General features: G+C 45.0%; 1 protein-coding gene and 1 long non-coding RNA gene across 3 annotated transcripts in view; one reads left to right on the top strand and one right to left on the bottom strand.

Moving 5' to 3' along the window:
* Positions 1-18763, top strand: part of LOC106562585 (elongator complex protein 4) — a 202193-nt gene that overhangs the window by 150910 nt on the left and 32520 nt on the right. The window lies entirely within an intron of this gene.
* LOC123725159 (uncharacterized) lies at positions 1666-3415 on the bottom strand. The gene is made up of 3 exons (XR_006757575.1): positions 3365-3415; positions 2798-2860; positions 1666-2006 (listed from the first exon to the last, which is right to left on the bottom strand). It is a non-coding gene; the product is annotated as an uncharacterized lncRNA (long non-coding RNA).

Here is an 18763-nt window from a genome sequence, read left to right as displayed (position 1 = left end):
GGAGGAAACAGGTACAAAAGTATCTATATCCACAGTAAACAAGTCCTATATCGACATAACCTGAAAGGCCGCTCAGCAAGGAAGAAGCCACTGCTCCAAAACCGCCATAAAAAGCCAGACTACGGTTTGCAACTGCAAATGGGGACAAAAATCGTACTTTTTGTAGAAATGTCCTCTGGTCTGATGAAACAAAAATAGAACTGTTTGGCCATAATGACCATCGTAATGTTTCAAGGAAAAAGGGGGAGGCTTGCAAGCCGAAGAACACCATTCCAACCGTGAAGCATGGGGGTGGCAGCATCATGTTGTGGGGGTGCTTTGCTGCAGGAGGGACTGGTGCACTTCACAAATTAGATGGCATAATGAGGTAGGAAAAGAATGTGGATATATTGAAGCAACATCTCAAGACATCAGTCAGGAAGTTAAAAGCTTGGTCGCAAATGGGTCTTTCAAATGGCCAATGACCCCAAGCATACTTCCAAGTTGTGGCAAAATGGCTTAAGGACAACAAAGTCAAGGTATTGGAGTGGCCATCACAAAGCCCTGACCTCAATCCTATAGAAAATGTGTGGGCAGAACTGAAAAAGCATCAGCGAGCAAGGACGCCTACAAACCTGACTCAGTTACACCAGCTCTGTCAGGAGGAATGGGCCAAAATTCACCCAACTTATTGTGGGAAGCTTGTGGAAGGCTACCCAAAACATTTGACCCTAGTTAAACAATTTAAAGCCAATGCTACCAAATACTCAATGAGTGTATGTAAACTTCTGACCCACTGGGAATGTGATGAAAGGAATAAAAGCTGAAATAAATCATTCTCTCTACTATTATTCTGACATTTCACATTCTTAAAATAAAGTGGTGATCCTAACTGACCTAAGACAGGGAATTTCTACTAGGATTAAATGTCAGGAATTGTGAAAAACTGACTTTAAATGTATTTGGCTAAGGTGTATGTAAATGTCCGACTTCAACTGTATTTGCTTCTCTCTGTGTGGCTCAGAACTTTGTCTGGTGAGATTGTGTTGTGTGTGTGTGTGTGTGTGTGTGTGTGTGTGTGTGTGTGTGTGTGTGTGTGTGTGTGTGTGTGTGTGTGTGTGTGTGTGTGTGTGTGTGTGTGTGAGAGTGGAAGGGGGCCTTGCATGCTTAGGCGAGTGAGGAGTGGAGCACTAAAGCATGTGTAGCAGTGAATATCAGAGCAGGCTGAGTTTCAGCAAGTTTCCTGTGTGTATAGGAGGGCTCTCTGCATTTCTCTTTCTTCTCCCCCCTTTCTCATTCTTCTCGCTCCATCTATCATCATAGTGAGCTTTTTTAAGTTGGCTTTTGGTCTTTCCGTAAGAAATTATAGTAACAGTTTGTAACAAAGTGTCTGTTCTCATTTGTTGTGACTGTAGTGTCAGGTTCACCTGATTTGCTAACCATAATCATTCACATCACCTGACAAACATCAGTGGGTGTGTGCTTTGGATGGTTCGTGGAGACGAGTGCTGCTGATGTCACTGCTATGGGCATCAGAGAGGAGGGTGTGTCTAGCAGGTGCCAAAGGGGGTGTGTGCCTGGAACTCTGCCCAAACCCCTGCAGGGTATCCAGGGATCGCCCTACCCTGGCCTCTCCTTCCTGCCCCACCCCTCACATCACCCCATGAGGGGGGCGTGTTTGAGAAAAAGCCTTCGCCTCACTCGCCCAACATCACCTCTCTTCTGTGTTTCCCCCTTCTCACTCCTCCCCTCTGTCTTTCCCCCTTTCTCACTCCTCCCCTACTCACACACCCTCCACTGTAATAGCTTTGTCCCTGTCTTCTCTTTACAGTATAAGAGCAAACGTTTGAGTTGTGCATGTGTCCAAGGTTAGCTTTTAGTCCTGTAAATATAGTAGCTATAGTACCTTCTCCTCTTCTCCTCAGTAGATACACCCTCTCCTCGAGTACCTTCTCCTCAGTAGATACACTCTCTCTTCTAGTACCTTCTCCTCTTCTCCTCAGTAGATACACCCTCTCCTCGAGTACCTTCTCCTCTTCTCCTCAGTAGATACACCCTCACCTTTAGTACCTTCTCCTCTCCTCAGTAGATACATCCTCTCCTCGAGTACCTTCTCCTCTTCTCCTCAGTAGATACACCCTCTCCTCTAGTACCTTCTCCTCTCCTCAGTAGATACATCCTCTCCTCTAGTACCTTCTCTTCTCCTCAGTAGATACACCCTCTCCTCTAGTACCTTCTCTTCTCCTCAGTAGATACACTCTCTCCTCTAGTACCTTCTCCTCTTCTCCTCAGTAGATACACTCTCTCTTCTAATACCTTCTCCTCTTCTCCTCAGTAGATACATCCTCTCCTCTAGTACCTTCTCCTCTTCTCCTCAGTAGATACATCCTCTCCTCTAGTACCTTCTAATCTCCTCTTCTCCTCAGTAGATACACCCTCACCTCTAGTACCTTCTCCTCTTCTCTAGTACCTTCTACTCTCCTCTTCTCCTCAGTAGATACACCCTCACCTCTAGTACCTTCTATTCACCTCTAGTACCTTCTACTCTCCTCTTCTCCTCAGTAGATACACCCTCTCCTCTAGTACCTTCTATTGTCCTCTTCTCCTCAGTAGACACACCCTCACCTCTAGTACCTTCTACTCTCCTCTTCTCCTCAGTAGATACACCCTCACCTCTAGTACCTTCTATTCACCTCTAGTACCTTCTACTCTCCTCTTCTCCTCAGTAGATACACCCTCACCTCTAGTACCTTCTCCTCTCCTCTTCTCCTCAGTAGATACACCCTCTCCTCTAGTACCTTCTACTCTCCTCTAGTACCTTCTCCTCTTCTCCTCAGTAGATACACCCTCACCTCTAGTACCTTCTATTCTCCTCTAGTACCTTCTCCTCTCCTCTAGTACCTTCTATTCTCCTCTTCTCCTCAGTAGATACACCCTCACCTCTAGTACCTTCTCCTCTCCTCTAGTACCTTATATTGTCCTCTTCTCCTCAGTAGATACTCCCTCTCCTCTAGTACCTTCTCCTCTCCTCTTCTCCTCAGTAGATACATCCTCACCTCTAGTACCTTCTATTCTCCTCTAGTACCTTCTATTCCCCTCTTCTCCTCAGTAGATACACCCTCACCTCATGTACCTTCTATTCTCCTCTTCTCCTCAGTAGATACATCCTCACCTCTAGTACCTTCTATTCTCCTCTAGTACCTTCTATTCTCCTCTTCTCCTCAGTAGATACACCCTCACCTCATGTACCTTCTATTCTCCTCTTCTCCTCAGTAGATACACCCTCACCTCTAGTACCTTCTCCTCTCCTCTAGTACCTTCTATTCTCCTCTTCTCCTCAGTAGATACACCCTCACCTCTAGTACCTTCTATTCTCCTCTAGTACCTTCTATTCTCCTCTTCTCCTCAGTAGATACACCCTCACCTCATGTACCTTCTCCTCTCCTCTTCTCCTCAGTAGATACACCCTTACCTCCAGTACTTTCTATTCTCCTCTAGTACCTTCTATTCTCCTCATCTCCTCAGTAGATACACCCTCTCCTCTAGTACCCCCTCTTCTCCTCAGTAGATACACCCTCTCCTCTAGTACCTTCTCTTCTCCTCAGAAGTGTGAAAATGAATAACGAGTTTACCTTAGGTGGGCCTTGACAAGGCATTATGAGGGGTATGGTGTGAGAGGAGGAGAGGAAGTTGGAGTAAGGAGATGTGTTTTAGGACTGATGAGAGTCTACAGGAAGCAGTTAAAGCGCTTCTTAGGGCTAGGGGTCCCGCTAGCGGGACAACTTCCGGTGAAACTGGAGGTTGCGCAATTCAAATAAATAATCATAAATACTATGGATTTTAAACATTTATGTACATATAAGTGTCTTATATCGGCTGACAACTTAAATTCTTGTTAATCTAACTGCGCTGTCCGATTTACAGTAGCTATTACAACACAAACATGCCATGCGATTGTTTGAGTATGGCGCCCCACATCAAAATATTTTTCCACCGGCACAGGTTTCATACATTCACAAATAACGATGAAATATTCACTTACTTTTTGAAAATCTTCCTTTGATTTGTCATCCACAGGGTCCCAGCTAAAACATGTAGTGTTGTTTTGTTAGATAAAATTCTTATTTATATCCCAAAAAGTATGTTTAGTTGGCGCTGTCGATTTGAGTAATCCACTCATTCAACATGCAGAGAAATGAATCCAAAAATCTACCCCTAAACGATGTTTCTACAAGTCAAAATACATTTCTATTTACTCCTCAGATATCTTAAACTGTAATCAAACTATAATATTTATTACGGAAAGAAGTTTGTTCAATAGCATTAGCAGGTGCGTAATGTCTTTTTAGCGCGCGCAAACAAGAATTTCCAAGACGGTGTCCTTCTGCTAAAATGGATATTTCTTATTCGTTTTTGAAGTTACAGCCTGAAACCTTGAACATAGACTGCTGACACCCTGTGGAAGGCATAGGAATTGCATCCAGGGAGCTAATTTTCAATATGACCTTTCTCTTTCATTTCTAAGAGGATGGTCTCTCAACAGAAAAAAGATTCCCGGTTGGTTTTTCTTGGGATTTTCTCCTACCATATCTATTGTGCTATAGTCTCCTACATTATTTTAACATTTATACAAACTTCAAAGTGTTTTCTTTCCAATGGTACCAATTATATGCATATCCTGGCTTTACTTTGGGCACGTCATTCAGACAGGAAGTGGAGAAAAAAGGGGCCTAGCCCCAATTAAAGTGTTTAAGAGAAAGTCTGCACTTCCTCTCACTGTTTTTAAAGTCTATTCAAGGACACCATTGTGGTTTGTTCTTTTAGCTGACATGGGCTGGTGGTTTGAGGTTTGGAACTGAACTCCGTCTGAAACCACAGAGGGAAGTGGGAGCCTTGGGCAGGTTCTCTCTGAACACTGGTTTATGGGGTCAGTACACACAGATTTTTCCATAATAATTTGTCATCTATTAACTTTCATCAACTTACCATGTCAGCCCTTTTAGGCTGAAGAGCTTTGGTAGTGAAAGAGATGGGTAAGCCTAGAGTAGCCTGTCTCCATCTCTGTCTCCATCTCTTTGACCCTTTTTCATTCTCTATTCATACTACACTGGCAGTTGTTCTGATAACATCCACGAGACGCCAGTCAACGACATGCACCCCTTTAAGATGATCCTCTCATTATGAGTCTGAATATGACCAATTAAGAGGCCATACGTTAGGGGAAGCTGGCATTTGATTGACAGCTGATACACACTCCCGGCTCAAGTCACCGCATATGAAATGTGTTTATAATTTTTCTCCTTCCTATTTGGCACGTTATCTACGGGTGGCGGCTCACACCTTGTTGGTATTTAAGATATAATTAACAGTATATTACCGGATCATGCCGGTGGCTGGTTCCAGGGACGTCTCGCCGCCGGTACCGATGGCGGCAAGGAGTCGTCTGCCGCCGCATCAGCATCTGGATGAGGGAGCACAGCGGAGTCCCATCTCATTACCGTAGCAACGTCCTAACGTAGCGCCAAACACACGGCTTGCCGTGATTAAGATGTAAATCTCCCCTAATTGGTATGTAAATATGTACTTGTATATCAAATCAAACTTTATTAGTCACATGTGCCGAATACAACATATGTAAACCTTACTGTGAAATGCTGACTGACAAGCCCTTAACCAACAGTGCAGTTCAACAAGAGTTAAGACAAGATTTACCAAGTAGACTAAAATAAAAAATAAAAGTAACACAATAACATAACAATAACGAGGCTATATACAGGGGGCACCGGTATTGAGTCAGTGTGCGGGGGTACAGGTTAGTTGAGGTAATTTGGACATGTAGGTGGGGGTGAAGTGACTATGCATAGATAATAAACAGCGAGTAGCAGCCGTGTACAAAAGGGAGAGGGGGGGTGTGTCAATGTAAATAGTCTGGTGCGATTTGATTAGCTGTTCAGCAGTCTTATGGCTTGGGGGGGTAGAAGCTGTTGAGGAGCCTTTTGGTCCTAGACTTGGCGCTCCAGTACCGCTTGCCGTGTGGTAGCATAGAAAACAGTCTATAACTTGGGTGACTGGAGTCTCTGACAATTTTATGGGCTTTCCTCTGACACCGCCTATTATATAGGTCCTGGATGGCAGGAAGCTTGGCCCCAGTGATGTACTGGGCCGTTCGCACTACCCTCTGTAGCGCCTTACGGTCAGATGCCGAGCAGTTGCCATACCAGACGGTGGTACAACCGGTCAGGATGCTGTCGATGGTGCAGCTGTAGAACCTTTTGAGGATCTGGGGACCCATGCCAAATCTTTTCAGTCTCCTTAGGGGGAATAGGGTTTGTTGTGCCCTCTTCATGACTGTCTTGGTATGTTTGGACCATGATAGTTTGTTGGTGACGTGGACGCCAAGGAAACTCTCAACCCGCTCCACTACAGCCCCGTTGATGTTAATGGGGGCCTGTTCGGCCCGCCTTTTCCTATACTCCACGATCAGCTCATTTGTCTTGCACACGCTGAGGGAGAGGTTGTTGTCCTGGCACCACACGGCCAGGTCTCTGACCTCCTCCCTATAGGCCGTCTCATCGTTGTCGGTGATCAGGCCTACCACTGTTGTCGTCAGCAAACTTAATCATGGTGTTGGAGTCGTGTTTGGCCACGCAGTCGTGGGTGAACAGGGAGTACAGGAGTTGACTAAGTACACACCCCTGAGGGGCCCCAGTGTTAACCTCTTACATCTAGATGTTCCCCTAGCGGAACACCGCTCCAATATCCAATGATAGGGCGTGGCGCGAATTACAAATTCCTCAAAAATCCGAAAACTTCCATTTTTCAAACATATGACTATTTTACACCATTTTAAAGACAAGACTCTCCTTTATCTAACCACACTGTCCGATTTCAAAAAGGCTTTACAACGAAAGCAAAACATTAGATTATGTCAGGAGAGTACCCAGCCAGAAATAATCAGACACCCATTTTTCAAGCTAGCATATAATGTCACAAAAACCAAAACCACAGCTAAATGCAGCACTAACCTTTGATGATCTTCATCAGATGACACTCCTAGGACATTATGTTATACAATACATGCATGTTTTGTTCAATCAAGTTCATATTTATATCAACCAGCTTTTTACATTAGCATGTGACGTTCAGAACTAGCATTCCCACCGAACACTTCCGGTGAATTTACTAAATTACTCACGATAAACGTTCACAAAAAACAACAATTATTTTAAGAATTATAGATACAGAACTCCTTTATGCAATCGTGGTGTCCGATTTTAAAATAGCTTTTCGGTGAAAGCACATTTTGCAATATTCTGAGTAGATAGCCCGGCCATCACAGGCTAGCTATTTTGACACCCACTAAGTTTGGTACTCACCAAACTCAGATTTACTATAAGAAAAATTGGATTACCTTTGCTGTTCTTCGTCAGAATACACTCCCAGGACTTCTACTTCAACAACAAATGTTGGTTTGGTTCCAAATAATCCATAGTTATATCCAAATAGCGGCGTTTTGTTCGTGCGTTCAAGACACTATCCGAAGGGTAACGAAGGGTGACGCGCCGGCGCGTATCGTGACAAAAAATTTCAAAATATTCCATTACCGTACTTCGAAGCATGTCAAACGCTGTTTAAAATCAATTTTTATGCAATTTTTCTCGTAAAATAGCGATAATATTCCGACCGGGAGACGTCGTTTTCATTCAAAGACTGAAAATGTAAAATGGACTCTTCACGTGCATGCGCACGCCCGTCTCATTGTTCTCAGCTCGACCACTATCCAAATGCGCTACTGTTTTTCAGCCAGGGACTGCAGAGTCATCATTCAACGTTCTGGCACCTTCTGAGAGCCTATGGGAGCCTTAGAAAGTGTCACGTTACTGCAGAGATCCTCTGTTTTCAATAAAGAGGCTAAAGAAGGCCAAGAAATGGTCAGAGAGGGCACTTCCTGTTTGGAATCTTCTCAGGTTTTGGCCTGCCATATGAGTTCTGTTATACTCACAGACACCATTCAAACAGTTTTAGAAACTTTAGGGTGTTTTCTATCCAAATCAAACAATTATATGCATATTCTAGTTTCTGGGCAGGAGTAATAAACAGATTAATTCGGGTACGTTTTTTATCCGGCCGTGAAAATACTGCCCCCTATCCATAACAGGTTTTAAGGATCAGCGTGGCAGATGTGTTGTTGCCTACTCTTACCACCTGGGGGTGGCCCGTCAGGATGTCCAAAATCCAGTTGCAGAGGGAGGTGTTTAGTTCCAGAGTCCTTAGCTTAGTGATGAGCTTTGTGGGCACTATGGTGTTGAACTGTAGTCAATGAACAGCATTCTCACATAGGTGTTCCTTTTGAAAGGGCAGTGTGGAGTGTGTTTGAGATTGCGTCATCTGTGGATCTGTTGGGGCGGTATGCAAATTGGAGGGGATCTAGGGTGTTCGGGAGGATGCTGTTGATGTGAGCCATGACCAGCCTTTCAAAGCACTTCATGGCTACCGACGTGAGTGCTACAGGGCGGTAATCATTTAGGCAGGTTACCTTCGCTTCCTTGGGCACAGGGACTATGGTGGTCTGCTTGAAACATGTAGGTGTTACAGACTCGGTCAGGGAGAGGTTGAAAATGTCAGTGAAGACACTTGACAGTTGGTCCACGCATGCTTTGAGTACACATCCTGGTATTCTGTCTGGCCTTGCGGCTTTGTGAATGTTGACCTGTTTAAAGGTTTTGTTCACATCGGCTACCGAGAGCGTTATCACACAGTCATCCAGAACAGCTGGTGCTCTCGTACATGCTTCAGTGTTGCTTGCCTCGAAGTGAGCATAAAAAGCATTTAGCTCGTCTGGTTGGCTCGCGCCACTGGGCAGCTCGCGTCAGGGTTTCCCTTTGTTGTCCATAATAGTTTTCAAGCCCTGCCACATCTGACGAGCGTCAGAGCCGATATAGTTGAATTCAATCTTAATCCTGTATTGACGCTTTGCTTGTTTGATGGTTCGTCTGAGGGCATAGTGGGATTTCTTATAAGCGTCCGGATTATTCTCCCGCTCCTTGAAAGCGGCAGCTCTAGCCTTTAGCTTGATGCAGATGTTGCCTGTAATCCATGGCTTCTGGTTGGAATATGTACGTACGGTCACTGTGGGGACGACGTCGTCGATGCACTTATTGATGAAGCCGGTGACTGAGGTAGTAAACTCCTCAATGCCATTGGATGAATCCCGGAACATATTCCAGTCTTTGCTAGCAAAACAGTCTTGTAGTGTAGCATCCGCGTCATCTGACCACTTCCGTATTGAGCGAGTCACTGGTACTTCCTACTTTAGTTTTTGCTTGTAAGCAGGAATCAGGAGGATAGAATTATGGTCAGATTTACCAAATGGAGGGCGGGGGAGAGCTTTGTATGCATCTGTGTGTGTGTGGAGTAAAGGTGGTCTAGGAATTTGTTAACTCTGGTTGCACATATGACATGCTGGTAAAAATTTGGTAAAACTGATTTAACTTTGCCTGCATTAAAGTCCCTGGCCACTAGGAGTGCCGCTTCTGGGTGAGCATTTTCTTCTTTGCTTATGGCCTTATAGAGTTGGTTGAGAGCGGTCTTAGTGCCAGGTTCGTTCTGTGGTGGTAAATAGACGGCTACGAATAATATAGATGAGAACTCTCTTGGTAGATAGTGTGGTCTACAGCTTATCTTAAGGTACTCCACCTCAGGTGAGCAATACCTCGAGACTTCTTTAATATTAGACATCGCGCACCAGCTGTTATTGACAAATAGATACACACCCCCACCCCTCGTCTTACCAGAGGTAGCTTCTCTGTTCTGCCGGTGCATGGAAAATCCCTCCAGCTCTATATTATCCATATCGTTGTTCAGCCACATCTCGATGAAACATAAGATATTTCAGTTTTTAATGTCCCGTTGGTAGGATAATCTTAATCGTAGGTCATCAATTTAATTTTCCAATGATTGCACGTTAGCAAGAGGAACGGATGGCAGTGGGAGTTTACTCGCTTGGCTACGGATTCTCAGAAGGCTGCCCGATCTGCAGCCCCTTTTCCTGCGTCTTTTCTTTAAGCAAATGATGGGGATCTGGGCTTGTTCCAGTGAAAGCAGTATATCCTTCTCGTCAGACTCGTTAAAGGAAAAAGTTTATTCCAGTCCACGGTGAGTAATCGCTGTTCTGATGTCCAGAAGTTATTTTCGGTCATAAGAGATGGTAGCAACATTATGTAAAAAATAAGTTCCGCAAAAAAACTAACAAATCAGCACAATTGGTTGAGAGAATGTAAAATGTCAGCCATGTTCTTCGGCGTCATCTTTTTCATATGAAGAGGTTTCTCAGATAGAGCCATGCTATGTCCTCTCTGTTTACCTGTCCCTGTCCTCTCTCTCATCTCCTTAACCCCTATAGGTCTCTCCTCCAGAGAGAGGCCAAGGAGAGGTGAGGGCTAGAGATACAGGTGTTTACACACTTTACATTAACCCACAGTCACCACACATTAACACACAGTCACCATACATTAACACAGTCACTTTACCTTAACACACAGACTTAGTCACCCTTCTATGACTCTATGATATGTCTACAGAAGACTGTATGTTTAGTTCATTATTAACGTCTGCTTTGTTAAATTACATCTATGAATCTTTCACTGCGTTACAACAACCTACAGACGATTACAGGGTCCTTTTTCAATAACAAATGTTATTTTTTTCTTCTCTCTCTCTCGACATTGGTTCTCTATCTGTGTGGACTTGTATGAGTGATACATGCTTAGACAACTGAACCAGAAATGATGCCGGTTCATCCATGGGTGTGTACTCTAATTTCTAGGATCTTACATATTCCCAGAACATTCCTTTTAAGGCTTAAATGTCTTCTATGTAACCTCGCGGGTCACGCAAACCATTCCACAGAGAAGGTTAACATTGCCAGAGTGCATTGCTAACATGTTTGGCTGCGTATCTTTCATTTTTCTGACACATTCTACATAGCGGGAACTCCCTGATTAAACTGAAGTCACCTACGTGTTGTTTTTCTGTTGTGTGACAGTGTTCATACTGCTCCATAGCTCTACACATTCTCCCGTGGAACTCTGTAGTAGGCTGAGCTGGGACATCTCCCTCCCTTTCCCCTCTTGTCTTCTCCCTCCCTTTCCCCTCTTGTCTTCTCCCTCCCTTTCCCCTCTTGTCTTCTCCCTCCCTTTCCCTTCTTGTCTTCTCCCTCCCTTTCCCTTCTTGTCTTCTCTCTCCCTTTCCCTTCTTGTCTTCTCTCTCCCTTTTCCCCTCGTGTCTTCTCCCTCCCTTTCCCCTCTTGTCTTCTCTCTCCCTTTTCCCCTCTTGTCGTCTCCCTCCCTTTCCCTTCTTGTATTGTCACTCCTCCCTCCCTTTCCCCTCTTGTCTTCTCAGTTGGGCGAACAGCCCCCCCCAAGACATTTGGAACAACACAAATAAATAATCATAACATTTAAAACTATAGAAATATATAAATAAAAATGACTCATAAATATCAAAAAGAAGTAACAAAGACAAATAGAAGCAAATTGTAGTATATAAATGTAAATAAAAGAGAATATAATTATTACACTATTACCCTATTGCTAACGAAAACACAAATACAACTAAATTGTACAAATCCTATATCACACAAATACACAAATAAAATAAGACACGTATAAAGATGAGAACCTGATTATTACACATCAAACAAGAAACACACAAACGAAATAGCACAACTAATTGCATTACTAATTGCATTAGTCCTCTACAAAGGTAGAGGTGCGCTATTTGATAGATTCCCCCGCTCCCCCTACCTCGGGCTTCCAGTGGGGAGACCTGAGGTCAACCTACTCCCGCCCCCCTCCCCATCGCATACTTCTGAGTGGGAGACCTTCCCAGTCAGTAGCCTGCCTAGCTCACAAACTAGAATCAGGGTGCCGACAAGGTTAATTGACCCACAGTCCCACACGGTGACATGATATCATTGACACGATGTGCAAATGAGCGATAGAAAACCAATTGCGCAAATGTCACCATTTGGAATATTTTTTTATTTTTAAAAACCTTTTTTTTTTTAAATAAGCCGCCCCAGCCGCCCTGGGCCGCTGCCCATGTCGCATATGCCTAAATCCGCCACTGGTGTCTGTCTATCTGTCTCTGTGTGTCTGTCTATCTGTTTATCTGTGTCTGTTTATCTGTGTCTGTGTCTGTTTATCTGTGTCTGTGTCTGTTTATCTGTGTCTGTGTCTGTTTATCTGTCTCTGTTTATCTGTGTCTGTGTCTGTTTATCTGTGTCTGTGTCTGTTTGTCTGTGTCTGTGTCTGTTTATCTGTCTCTGTCTATCTGTCTCTGTCTGTTTATCTGTCTCTGTGTCTGTTTATCTGTCTCTGTGTCTGTTTATCTGTCTCTGTGTCTGTTTATCTGTCTCTGTGTCTGTTTATCTGTCTCTGTGTCTGTTTATCTGTCTGTGTCTGTTTATCTGTCTGTGTCTGTTTATCTGTCTCTGTGTCTGTTTATCTGTCTCTGTATCTGTCTCTGTGTCTGTTTATCTGTGTCTGTTTATCTGTCTCTGTGTCTGTTTATCTGTCTCTGTGTCTGTTTATCTGTGTCTGTTTATCTGTCTCTGTGTCTGTTTATCTGTCTCTGTGTCTGTTTATCTGTCTCTGTGTGTTTATCTGTCTCTGTTTGTCTGTCTATCTGTGTCTGTCTATCTGTCTCTGTGTGTCTGTGTCTGTTTATCTGTCTCTGTGTGTCTGTCTCTGTGTGTCTGTCTCTGTGTCTATCTGTCTCTGTGTCTGTCTCTGTGTCTGTCTGTCTTTGTATTGCATGCATGGGGATTTTAGGTCAGTGATGAGCACAGCACTGACTCCCAGGTGCCCTGATACCAACTGGAAACAGTACAGTAGACTGTGGCAGGAGTCCTGATTATGCTGACGTGGCATGTCTGTGCTGTTCCACCCATCCTACCATGACATGGCATAAAGGCCCTGCCCTCTTGTTCTCAATTAGACCTCCATCAGAGAGGATTTCTGCCAAGCCTGTTCCAATGGGGCTCCCGAGGGGCGCAGCGGTCTATGGCACTGCATTTCAGTGCTAGAGGCGTCACTACAGACCCTGGTTCGATTCCAGGCTGTATCACAACAAGCCGCGATTGGGAGTCCCATAGGGCGGCGCACAATTGGCCCAGTGTCGTCCGAGTTAGGGTTTGGCCGGGGTAGGCTGTCATTGTAAATAAGAATTTGTTTTTAACTGACTTGCTAGTTAAATAAAGGTTAAATAAAAAAAAATGAAAAATTCCATCTATCAACTCCTGTGTGCTACCTGGAACCGACGGGGCAGAAAAAACAAACGTTCCCAACTGCAGTTTCCGTTAAACTGGAATCTGCCTCTGGTTAGGCTAGGTGACTTCCTCAAGTGTTGTGGGTGTAGCCCATGTTGGGATGAGCAGATAGGAGTACAATTATGTTGGCCCTACATGCTGATGTAAGGTCCATTTAGTTTTTTTCTCTTTAATGGGGAAGGTTAGGAATTCGGGGTGGTAAGCTGATCCTAGATCTGTGCCGAAAGGTCAACTTCTACCCTGAGCGTGATGCATCCTGATCATTTGCATAGAGCCTATCAGGAGTCATGGCCTGACACATCAGTGCTCTGCCCCGCCCCATCACCTGCTTGGCCAGGTGTCAAACAACAAATGATTCATTTGAGAGCAGATATTAACACACTCTCTCAAACATACACTACCGTTAAAAAGTTTGGGGTCACCTAGAAATGTCCTTGTTTTTGAAAGAAAAGCACTTTTCTGTCCATTAAAATAACATCAAATTGATCAGAAATACAGTGTAGACATTGTTTAATGTTGTAAATGACTATTGTAGCTGGAAACGGTAGATTTTTAATGGAATATCTACATAGGCGTACAGAAGCCCATTATCAGCAACCATCACTTCTGTGTTCCAATGGCACATTGTGTTAGCTAATCCAAGTTTATCATTTTAAAAGGCTAATTGATCATTAGAAAACCCTTTTGCAATTATGTTAGCACAGCTGAAAACTGTTGTTCTGATTAAAGAAACAATATAACTGGCCTTCTTTAGACTAGTTGAGTATCTCGAGCATCAGCATTTGTGGGTTCGATTACAGGCTCAAAATGGCCAGAAACAAAATACTTTCTTCTGAAACTCTTTGGAACTCTGCCTAGAAGGCCAGCATCCTGGAGTCGCCATTTCACTGTTGACGTTGAGACTGGTGTTTTGAGGGTACTATTTAGAGGTCGACCGATTAATCGGAATGGCCAATTAATTAGGGCCGATTTCAAGTTTTCATAACAATCGGTAATCTGCATTTTTGGACACCGATCATGGCCGATTACATTGCACTCCACGAGGAGACTGCGTGGCAGGCTGACTACCTGTTATGCGAGTGCAGCAAGGAGCCAAGGTAAGGTGCTAGCTAGCATTAAACGTATCTTATAAAAAACAAACATAATCACTACTTAACTACACATGGTTGATGATATTACTAGCTTGTCCTGCGTTGCATATAATCGATGCGGTTAATTTATCATTGAATCACAGCCTACTTCGCCAAACGGGTTGATTTAACAAGCGCATTCGCGAAAAAAGCACTGTCGTTGCACCAATGTGTACCTAACCATAAACATCAACGCCTTTCTTAAAATCAATACACAAGTATATATTTTTAAACCTGCATATTTAGTTAATATTGCCTGCTAACATGAATTTATTTTAACTAGGGAAAATGTGTCACTTCTCTTGCAAACAGAGTCAGGGTATATGCAGCAGTTTGGGACGCCTGGCTCGTTGCGAACTGTGAAGACTATTTCTTCTTAATAACAAAGACAGCCGACTTCGCCAAACGGGGGATGATTTAACAAAAGCGCATTTGCGAAAAAAGCACAATCGTTGCACGAATGTACCTAACCATAAACATCAGTCTTTCTTAAAATCAATACACAGAAGTATATATTTTTTTACCTGCATATTTAGTTAAAAGAAATTCATGTTAGCAGGCAATATTAAACTAGGGAAATTGTGTCACTTCTCTTGCGTTCATTGCACGCAGAGTCAGGGTATATGCAACAGTTTGGGCCGCCTGGCTTGTTGCAAACTAATTTGCCAGAATTTTACGTAATTATGACATAACATTGAAGGTTGTGCAATGTAACAGCAATATTTAGACTTATGGATGCCACCCGTTAGATAAAATACGGAACGGTTCCGTATTTCACTGAAAGAATAAACGTTTTGTTTTCGAAATGATCATTTCTGGATTTGACCATATTAATGGCCTAAGGCTCGCATTTCTGTGTGTTATTATATTATAATTAAGTCTATGATTTGATAGAGCAGTCTGACTGAGCGGTGGTAGGCAGCAGCAGGCTCGTAAGCATTCATTCAAACAGCACTTTACTGCGTTTGCCAGCAGCTCTTCGCAATGCTTCAAGCATTGCACTGTTTATGACTTCAAGCCTATCAACTCCCGAGATTAGGCTGGCAATACTAAAGTACCTATTAGAACATCCAATAGTCAAAGGTATATGAAATACAAATGGTATAGAGAGAAATATAGTCCTATAATAACTACAACCTAAAACTTCTTAACTGGGAATATTGAAGACTCATGCTAAAAGGAACCACCAGCTTTCATATGTTCTCATGTTCTGAGCAAGGAACTTAAACATTAGCTTTTTTACATGGCACATATTGCACTTTTACTTTCTTCTCCAACACTTTGTTTTTGCATTATTTAAACCAAATTGAACATGTTTCATTATTTATTTGAGACTACATTTATTTTATTGATGTATTATATTAAGTTAAGTGTTCATTGTTCATTCAGTATTGTTGTAATTGTCATTATTACAAATATATATATAAAAATTGGGCGATTAATCGGGATCCACTTTTTTTGGTCCTCCAATAATCGGTATCGGTATCGGCGTTAAAAAATCCTAATCAGTCGACCTCTAGTACTATTTAATGAAGCTGCCAGTTGAGGACAGTATATACAAATGATATGAGTAATGTAAGATATTTAAACATTATTAAAGTGGCATTATTTAAAGTGCCATTGTTTAAAGTGACTAGTGATCCATTTATTCTAGTGGCCAGATATTGGGTCTCAATGTAGGCAGCAGCTTACCTCTGAGTTAGTGATGGCTCTTTAGCAGTCTGATGGCTTTGAGATAGAAGCTGTTCTTCAGTCTCTCGGTCCCAGCTTTGATGCACCTGTGGGGCCCCAGTGTTGAGGGTCAACGAGGTGGGGATGTTGTTTCCTGCCTTCACCACCTAGGGGGCAGCCCGTCAGAAAGTCCAGGACCAAATTGCACAGGGCGGGGTTGAGACCCAGGGCCTCCAGCTTAATGATGAGCTTGGAGGGTACTATGGTGTTGAGTGCTGAACTGTAGTCAATGAACAGCATTCTTACATAGGTATTCCTGTTGTCCAGACGGGATAGGGCAGTGTGATGGCTATTGCATTGTCTGTGGATCTGTTGGGGCGGTATGCAAACTGAAGTGGGTCTAGGGTGGCTGGTAATGTGGCGGTGATATGATCCTTGACTAGTCTCTCAAAGCACTTCATGATGACATTTAGTTCAGTTATCTTTGCCTTCTTGGGTACAGGGACAATGGTGGCCCTCTTGAAGCATGTGGGGACAGCAGATTTGGATAGGGAGCGATTGAATAGGTCTGTAAACACACCAGCCAGCTGGTCTGCGCATGCTCTGAGGATGCGGCTAGGGATGCCGTCTGAACAAGCAGCCTTGCGAGGGTTAACACGTTTTAATGTTTTACTCTTGTCGGCCATGGAGAAGGAGAGGGGGGGCGCAGTCCTTGTTAGCGGGCCGCGATGGTTGCACTGTATTATCCTCAAAGCGGGCAAAGAAGGTGTTTAGATTGTCTGGAAGCAAGACATCGGTGTCCTTGACGTGGCTAGTTTCCTTTTGTAGTCTGATTGTCTGTAGTCCCTGCCACATATGTCTCGTTTCTGAGCCGTTGAATTGCGACTCCACTTTGTCCCTGTACTGGCATTTAGCTTGTTTGATTGCCTTGCAGAGGGAATAACTACACTGTTTATATTCAGACATATTCCCAGACCTCTTTCCATGGTTAAATGCGGTGGATCGCTCTTTCAGTTTTGCGCGAATGCCACCATCCATCCACGGTTTCTGGTTAGGGTAGGTTTTAATAGACTTACTCAGTTCCGGGTTGCTGCTAGACTCACCCGGTTCCGGGTCACAGGCAGACCCCTTCGGTTCCGGGCCACAGGCAGACCCCCTCGGTTCCGGGCCACAGGCAGACCCCCTCGGTTCCGGGCCACTCTGGCAGACCCCCTCGGTACCGGGCCGCTCTGGCAGACCCCCTCGGTTCTGGGCCGCTCTGGCAGACCCCCTCGGTTCCGGGCCGCTCTGGTAGATCCGGCGCGGCGGGCCGCTCTGGCAGATCCGGCGCGACGGGCCGCTCTGGCAGATCCGGCGCGACGGGCCGCTCTGGCAGATCCGGCGCGACGGGCCGCTCTGGCAGATCCGGCGCGACGGGCCGCTCTGGCAGATCCGGCGCGACGGGCCGCTCTGGCAGATCCGGGCAGACGGGCCGCTCTGGCTGATCCGGGCAGACGGGCCGCTCTGGCTGATCCGGGCAGACGGGCCGCTCTGGCGGCTCCTGACTGGCGAGCGGCTGACGCACTAGATGCCTGATGCGTGGTGCTGGTACTGTAGGTATCAGCCTGGGAACACGCACCTCATGGCTAGTGCAGGGAGCGGGAACAGGACATTTACATTTACATTACATTTAAGTCATTTAGCAGACGCTCTTATCCAGAGCGACTTACAAATTGGTGCATTCACCTTATGATATCCAGTGGAACAACCACTTTACAATAGTGCATCTAAATCTTTTAAGTGGGGGGGGGGTTAGAAGGATTACTTTATCCTATCCTAGGTATTCCTTAAAGAGGTGGGGTTTCAGGTGTCTCCGGAAGGTGGTGATTGACTCCGCTGTCCTGGCGTCGTGAGGGAGCTTGTTCCACCATTGGGGTGCCAGAGCAGCGAACAGTTTTGACTGGGCTGAGCGGGAACTGTGCTTCCTCAGAGGTAGGGGGGCCAGCAGGCCAGAGGTGGATGAACGCAGTGCCCTTGTTTGGGTGTAGGGCCTGAAGGTATGGAGGTGCCGTTCCCTTCACAGCTCCGTAGGCAATCACCATGGTCTTGTAGCGGATGCGAGCTTCAACTGGAAGCCAGTGGAGAGAGCGGAGGAGCGGGGTGACGTGAGAGAACTTGGGAAGGTTGAACACCAGACGGGCTGCGGCGTTCTGGATGAGTTGTAGGGGTTTAATGGCACAGGCAGGGAGCCCAGCCAACAGCGAGTTGCAGTAATCCAGACGGGAGATGACAAGTGCCTGGATTAGGACCTGCGCCGCTTCCTGTGTGAGGCAGGGTCGTACTCTGCGAATGTTGTAGAGCATGAACCTACAGGATCGGGTCACCGCCTTGATGTTAGTGGAGAACGACAGGGTGTTGTCCAGGATCACGCCAAGGTTCTTAGCACTCTGGGAGGAGGACACAAGGACGAGTCGGACTGGGCTGACGCACTGGAAGCCTGGTGCGTGGTGCTGGTACTGGATGTGCCAGACTGGGATTTCGCACTGCCGGGTCCGCACGAGAGACAGGAACTGGAAGCACCAGGCCATGGAGGCGCACAGGCGGTCTTGATCTCACCTCCTGCACAACCCTTCCTGGCTGGATGGAACTAGTAGCCCTGTACGAGCGGGGTACT

The sequence above is a fragment of the Salmo salar genome, chromosome ssa11 (genome assembly GCF_905237065.1).
Source record: "Salmo salar chromosome ssa11, Ssal_v3.1, whole genome shotgun sequence".
Classification (NCBI taxonomy): Eukaryota; Metazoa; Chordata; class Actinopteri; order Salmoniformes; family Salmonidae; genus Salmo; species Salmo salar.
This window is presented reverse-complemented; position numbering and strand designations above follow the sequence as displayed.